General features: G+C 35.2%; 1 long non-coding RNA gene across 1 annotated transcript; it reads right to left on the reverse strand.

Annotated features, from left to right (window-relative positions):
- Positions 1–21: 21 nt before the first annotated feature.
- LOC114524047 lies at positions 22–2,608 on the reverse strand. The gene is made up of 3 exons (XR_003687068.1): positions 2,522–2,608; positions 986–1,090; positions 22–211 (listed from the first exon to the last, which is right to left on the reverse strand). It is a non-coding gene; the product is annotated as an uncharacterized LOC114524047 (long non-coding RNA).
- Positions 2,609–8,227: the final 5,619 nt, after the last annotated feature.

Below are 8,227 nucleotides of genomic sequence, written 5' to 3' on the forward strand. Positions count from 1 at the left end.
TGGTAAAATCCTCGGTCAGTATTATTCAAATTAGTTATATTGAAAACATTTTTGGCTGCCATTTTAATCTTCTTTCCGTCAACAACTTGAGTTTTGTTTTCAAATTTAAGTCTTGTCTCGTTTGCACTATTTACAGTGCAATTTGCTAAAATCCATTCACCGTGATAACGAAAAGGTCGGCCTATCACAACTTTGTATTTCCATGATATATCTGTGTAGTGAAAATAAGAATTTGATCAAATATTACATATTAACATAAATCGCCCGACAGGCAGCAGGCAGATAGCGCTGGGGTAGGATCTGGGGAGGAGGTAGGTGATCACAGTGGCAGGCGGTACGTAATCGTCTAGGCTTAATTTTTACATGAAGTATAATGCACAATTTTTGAGTTCGCGGTCTTTAATACAGCCAAAAATTGATTAGGTTGTCCCATCCGGGGTGAACAATGATGTGCTGCACCCTGAGAACAGTATTCTTAACACGGTTGTTGAACCTTGTTAAATCATCAATGCATGTTGATGCAATCACGATGCAATGTTGCTGTAACAAGTTACAACAACATTGATGATTCAACAAGCTTCGATCGGCGTTACTGGCCATCCATTACGAGAATGAAAAACAGAGAAATTCTGAATGAAAAAGGCACAAATGCTTAAGAGAAAATTAAAATGATTTTAAAATTGATAAGAAGACTCCAGACAGTTTAGGTAAACTAAAAAATTCAATATTGTGTCAGTTTGTTTAGTATCAAATGCGTACCAGGCTACTAATACGAATTCATGCATGTGTGCATTTCTTGTTTGTTTCAAGTACAAATACATGCCTTATGCCATATAATAAACTTTTTATTAACTTTTATTATAGTGCCCCGCAGCCATCTGTTAACCGAATTTTGTATTGTTTGACAAAACAAATTAGCTTATATGGCTCTCCCACGATGACAATAAATATACCCCTGATATATTCCTGTAATATACAACTTAACCTTTAGTTGAGCAGCTGGAAGCTTTTGTACGCGTCATCTTCTGCATAAATCCAAGCACTGCTGCAGTCAGAATATATTGTTTGAACTCCATTTCTACACAAGCTTCTAGAATGTTACAAATTAACATCATTTGAAAGGTTCATCAGCTCCTTGTATATATGTATAATATGTAGACTGATTCGCGCAAACGCACTAAATGCTCTAAATCAATTAGTCATCATGAGAAGGGCTAATTAACTCATAATTAACTAGCATACGTTGTTTTTTGTCTATCGTATTATCTATATCCGAATTAGTATCCCAAGACCCATACTTATGGATCTAAACTGTTTCAATTCCTTGATTCACGTTATTTGATGATCAAGCGTGGAAACTTTCAGCGCGGAGTGCCCGTAGCTAAAGACTGAAATATATAGCATGCACGCAATTGATTTCATTCCCGTTTGAGAATATTTTTTCATTGAAAATGCTTTTTGTACAATCATATTCCTTAAAAACCTAAGTAATTGCTTATATATAAAGGTACTTCAGTCTTCAGTTATCAATTTAGAGCTGTCTTTGAGAGTTCCCGCCCCAAATTCTCCGGTATTTTCACCCACATTTACGTTTATACGTACATTTGCAGGCCGAGTTTTGCACCGCCTGAGACTATCATAATATACGAGTAGTCAGTAAAAACAGTAGGAAGGATCGTGAAAGGATTAAACTGAATTAAGTTCGAATAGCATGCATTTCTTGTGCGGCTAGAAGAAGTATAGACTAAATATAGACCAAGATAAAATCTTTTTTCCGTCGAGTTGTTTCTCGGCTGCATATATACTCTGTATATTGTATATAATCTGTATTATATTCTGTATATGAAATATTTATTCTAAAATGTGAAACCATAAATTGAGGTGAAATTGAAAATATAGCAATTATACGCCAAGTCAACGATGTCCTTTTATAAATAAACGAACATTCGATTTGCCATAAGGCAACACTAATTAACTTGTTTGTTTAGATAAGAGCCCCGGTAACTCTATAATTAGACTGACTGTTAACCTCTTAAAACAAAAACCCGGCGCAGCTGCATGTAGCAATTTTGTTTGGAAAATAGGTCCTGCATGACGAAGTAGTATAGCCTTGCATCAATGACATAGGTATATCATAATGAAGGATTTTGGCGCCTATGCTTCAAATCAAACGTATAGAATCTAAAGTCAGAATATATATAGTCTCGCAAGAAGTTCGATAGAGGTCGCATAGAAGTTGGTTCACTACGCTGCGAGCTAGGTTAGGCAAAATCAAACCAATTACTTCCCAGGATTAGTGAACCGAAAGGTATACGGATCGCGCAGCAAGTCACGCTGACCCTCTTTTATCCCTTGATTTCGTGCCCATATAGGCTAAATTCGACCATTGGTATTGTTCTGCACGCGTGACCACATCAACCACATAACTCATCTAACGTTTATCAATGTACGAATCTCTTACAAAACTCTTCATCAAAACACGTTTGCCTGAGCATTAAAGTAAAATGATGATGTTTCCTACCGTTATAGTTACCTCTGGCAATTCAATTTTCAATATTCTTTGATGTTCAAAAACAGAACGCAATTTAACGTTGTCTGCTTTTTGATACCTATGATATACATCCGTGCCTTCGGAGCACACATTTAATTGTGTTTTGTCAGTCTTACAATAATGCGGGATGTTTAACATAAACATATGCCCACTGACTTACACTGAGTGCCATGCAATTTATAATGCATTAACTGCACATGCCACATGTTTTTCGTATACGTACATGCTAGGGATTTAGATAAACATGAGTAACAATGTTCTTTAAGACCATTAAGATTTGAATTTAGCGTTTCAGGTAAAATATTTATGCATATGTACCGCACTTAATCTGATCTGTGCGTAAAAAACAAAAATTTGGGGCTGTTGCTCAACTGACACTATAGCTGTCGAGCGGTTTTTTAAATATCTTTCTTGCATATAAATTATGTGAATTAACTGGCACTGCGTAAAAGGTTAAGGGCTGCTTTCAAGTTATATTACGCATTTTATGTAAGATCACACGCACGTACGGAAATATCCAATATCATCTGTAATTGTGTGTTATAGTAGGCCAATGAAATAAAATAATAAATGACAAACGCTTTTCGATTTTTCGTACATCTTAGTATGCATACATTTGGTGAATCAAATAAACTTGAAGAACTGAATTCATTTATTTATAGAGGATTAGAGGAAACAGTTTTAAATGATTTTTAAATGAATGATACCGATGGCGATGTGAAACAACTGAATGAATAGGCTGGCTGTGCGGATGATTTTGAATTTTTTAATTGTGAATTATATAAAACGTAGAAATTTTAATCGTTGCACGGTCAAATTTGAATCCGCCTGCAAAACTATAGATATCTTGCAATGGGCGTTATTAATATCTATGGCGCCAGTCTTGAAATTACTTGTGATTGTCATTTTCGAAGTCGTGATCAATTTCATGATATGAGATAAGTTTATAATCATCTTTTAAGAAACATCAAATTTCAGCTTTAGGGTAGAGTTAGGGATTTTGTCGCGTTATAAACAGGCTGATTTAAATTAATTAGTTGTAATAAGCACGCATGCAGTCTGGCTCCGCACGCAAGCAGTCAAATTATTTTACTCATTTTTTAATTGGACTTATTATGAAGCAATGATTGCGGTTCGTTGTCAACTTTCTGTATGTCAAGCATCACACAGTTACACTACTCATTCGCCGCACACATTGAGAATAATATGTTAAGATAAGCTAATATATATATATACGCCTTGTGCTGAATCTAGCTTTAGGTTAGTCTATAGTCATATCATATGGACTGTACTTCTTGAAAGATGCATTTTGCATGACTTCACTTTCGTATATGCACTATAATTGAGCATAACAAAATAGATGGCGGATGTACATTTTACCAGAATGCATTGCGGTCAGAAATCGTTTAAAAAAGCGAACTGACGTCCTTTTTATAAAGGACAGGCATAAAACAGGAAGTTATTTTCTTCGCTGTGTCAAAATTTCACGTCATTAGGAGTTTTTCTAGCCATCTTTTTTCAGTCAATCATTCTTAATGCCCGCAATGCATTCTGGTAAAATGTCATGCATTACGGTCAATTAAAACACGTCTTGGTTTCATCCAAAACTTGCGAAACATCCTCCTTATTTGATATAAGCAGGCTTAAGATTTACAATACCTGTTGTTTTCAAAATTATCTATTCCTTACATCTTTTTGGCGTATGGGAAAGAGCGATGTTTGACTCTGGCCAAGAAAATATCAGACCGTGATAATCAATTAAGTTTTGAACCGATAACAAGGCTGTGCATGCACGTCCATTGTCAGTAGCAAAAATTAACATATTTAATGCTGAAGATGATATGGAGTAAATATATAATTTAAATTTAAACATGGCGATCAGATCAATATGAAGATTTATTCAATGCAATGATAGCAGGCACATAGGCTCGATTCTATATATAAAAGACTAAAAATGTTTAAATAACTATTTATTTTCGACTGCGTGCTATTGGCTTCCTCACAAAACGATAATCGTATGTATAGCGTGCCGTCGAATCGAAAATCATTATTTTTAATATAGGACCATGCAAGGCCTAGGAGCAGACGTAGCTACGTCATAGCTAAACTGATACTTATATATAGTAATAGCTAAAAACTTCTTGAAATGTCGTGAGGTTTCTGTCTTTTTTAGACTTTTAGTTGTTATGCCACATGATGGGAAGTTATATAAGTCACTGGCTGTCTTTTCCGCATATCGAGGCTTTCGTTAGATTTTATTAAACCTGCTTATTTCCTGCTAATATATACGCCCGCTTATTTAATAAAACTGATCTAACCATCTGCGGAGTAGAGAGGTCAAGGGCTGCATTCAAATTACGTATTTTTTGTAAGATCACGTTTTTGTAAGTTTCATATAATTTAGAATTATAAAGGAAACAGTTTTTTAAAAAATTCTTTGCTAAACTGAATGCCGATACATACGCACGGAAAAATCTATACATTAATGTAATTGTGTGCATGCCCTAGGCTAACGAAATAAATGACAAAAGCTTTTCGATTTTTCCCACATTTTAATCTAGTGTGCATTCATCAAATTCATTTATATAGAGGATACGGTTTTAAAACATTTTTTACTGAAATTAATGATGCTGAAGAGAAAATACTGAATGAATAGGCTGTGTGGATAATATATACGGTAATACTATATATACATGTCAGTTTAATTCTGAATTATACAAAACGTAGAAATTTTAATCCGGTTGCATGCACGACTGTGCACACGTCAGGCAGTCAACTTTGAATCCCGCAGAACTACTCTTTGCGGTTATGGACATGTTATCAGTAGCTATATTATATAAATATTGAATATCAATATAGCGTACGTTATATTTATATGCGTCTAAATGCCAGTATTGAAGTAATTTGTTATTGTCATTTTCGTCTTTTCGACGTCTTGATCAATTTGATATGAAATAAGTATATGTTATAAGAAGGAGCGTTTTATCATCATTAGAATAAGCGCTGGCGTTTCCACTGTCGTGTTTTTTCTATATACACGTACGTATACTAGGCTAAAATACCTAAATATTAATTGTCAATTATTATTTTTGAAGAAACATTAAACATAAATTTCAGCATTGCATGGCATGGGGCTTGATATTAGGGATTTTAGATTAGTCGCGTTAAACAGCCTGATTTAAATTAAAACAGCACGAAAGTTGAAAGCAGTCAAAAGGTTATTTTACCGTCATTTTTTTAACGGACTTATAGCTAAATTATAGCTTATAAGCTATATGAAAATGCCTCTTTTAAGAAATAAGAAGTCCGTATGATTATCGGCCTAGATAAGATATGGATTCAACACAACTTAACCGAAGGCGCAGAGAAGATCTCTGCCGCAGCTACGAATATATAGCTTCAGTTTTCTGTTGTAACTCAGTGTTTCTGTTTTTACGCAGTGCCTTTCAGACTAGGCCTGTAGGATAATGAGGCATTTCAGCTTATTATCTATTCTTTTCAACGTGTGCGCTTGAGTGGCGTGCCCTGTCACTGTGACTGTTTGATGCTTGACAGTAGACATACAGAAAGTTGGCAACGAACGTCGTTCATGCACTATAATTCTTCAGCGCAGCATTTCACAATTCACATTGTATTGAAACATCCTCCTCCCTAATATTAGATCTGCCGAGCAGGCGCATAAGTTTTACTTGCAAGACCTGGGGCCGGTTGTTCGAAAGGCGTTTAGCTTAAACTGACGCGGATAAGCCAAAGTTTTAAAATACTTTCATAAATCTTGTGAATGACCGAACCTGTATCTTATGCATTTAATATGTACTTCCATTGAGAATTATTAGTGTCAAATTAAACGCCTTTAGCTATTCTATCCTTTTGGCGTATGGAAAGAGCGATGTCTGACCCTGCATGCCATGCAAGAAAATGAATGAGACCGTGATAATCAATTTATGTTTTAAACCGATTACAGGGCTGTGCACGTCCATTAATTGTCAGTTGCAAAATTGACATAGTTTATTGGCAGAAAATGATATTTGAAGTATAAATGACGATGTCATGCATGAGTGAGAAGATTTCAAAAATCGACCCATGCATATATGACGTTTTCGTAGCGGCCAATGAGCTGTAGGCTTGATTCTATATAAAAGAATGAAGAAAGCCGTTTATGCTATTGGCTTCTTTACAAAACACTAAGGATAATCGTATAGCATGCCGTCGAAAATAAGTATTTTTAAGTAAGGAGCAGACGCACGTCATAGCTAAAATAGACCTATAGTAGTATAGTAGCCAAAAAACCTCTAGAAACGTCGTGAGGTTTTTATGTATTCTTTAGTTGTTATGCCACATTTGATGGGAAGTTATATACGTCATTGGCCACTTTGCCACATTTGATGGGAAGTTATATACGCGTCATTGGCCACTTATTATCTGCGAACAATCGTAATTCAGAGACATTCAGAGACTAGTATAGAGTAGGCAATATACTGATCAATATAATTAATGATGGGCTGGGCCAGCCTTTCTCTCTTTAAAGCAAATTTTATGCTTTAGATTCTAGTCAATTAACCATCAATTTTACTTTCATCCAAGAAGCAGTGTTTATGTTTTAAGAGCTTTACATTCATTACCCGGTGCCCAGAGCACATGGACAGGCAGGACAGTCAGCAACCAATCAGAAACCAGATTCTGCAAAAAACTGGATTATCGTTTTCTTCATTTCATTAAACTACAGCGCAAAATTTATGGATAACAAAAAATATTCATAAAGAAAACATGAATAATTCTGTTTTTTCCGTATGCAAAAACCCACGCTATTTATACCATTTACATACTTTACTGCCTCTGCAAGGTAATTTAAGGCCGGTTTAAATTTAATACTATGTAGAAGAACGCAAAGGCAGAGTCTCTCATTCACGGTCAGTAATATTTCACTATATTAGTCTTCTTAGAGAGTATACAAGGAACTAAAGCTGGTTTCTAAAAGGCAAAGAGAGTTCCCCAACTTCAATATGGAACACTACCCATTAAGAAGAATATGAAACTTCGCCGAGTATTTTTGCGAACGTGATGAAAAAATAAGTAACTTAGCTTGTAGGTACACCACGTAAGAATTTAAATACTTACGTGGTGTAGGGTGTACCTACAAGCTAAGTTACTTATTGATGTCACCATGCAAACATACAAGAATCGTTGTTTTCACTGATTAGTTTTAGAGCGGAAGAAAGCAAATTACCGAGGATTGAGAGGAAATGTTTTAAACTGATTAACTGAATACTAGTATGACATAGAAAAGACTTCATTTATCAGGTATGTTGAATCATTCCCCTAGTCCCCTTGGCTGTAGTGTTTTTTAAAATTATTCTATTCTAAAGGCTGTTTTCCAGTTACGCGTTTTTCATAGGCACGTACACGCACGTATAAAAGTTGAAATCCTCATGTACATGTTACCGTAAAGAACTTAAATGAATAAACCGAAGGAACTTAGTTTTCTGCATATTTGAGTATGCATTAGTTGACCTAGATGTTAAATAATAAAAATTTAAAAGCATTTCAAATTTTCCGTACGTGTACGTGCGTATAAAAAACGCGTAAGTGGAAAGCAGCTTTAACATTCCAGTTTATTTAGAGTTCACTACTTGAAGTGGGAAGTGCCTTATTAACTTCCGGTGAAGTGAAGTTTTT

The sequence above is a fragment of the Dendronephthya gigantea genome, unplaced genomic scaffold (genome assembly GCF_004324835.1).
Source record: "Dendronephthya gigantea isolate DGI-Jeju-01 unplaced genomic scaffold, DenGig_1.0 000001F, whole genome shotgun sequence".
NCBI classification, from domain to species: domain Eukaryota; kingdom Metazoa; phylum Cnidaria; class Anthozoa; order Malacalcyonacea; family Nephtheidae; genus Dendronephthya; species Dendronephthya gigantea.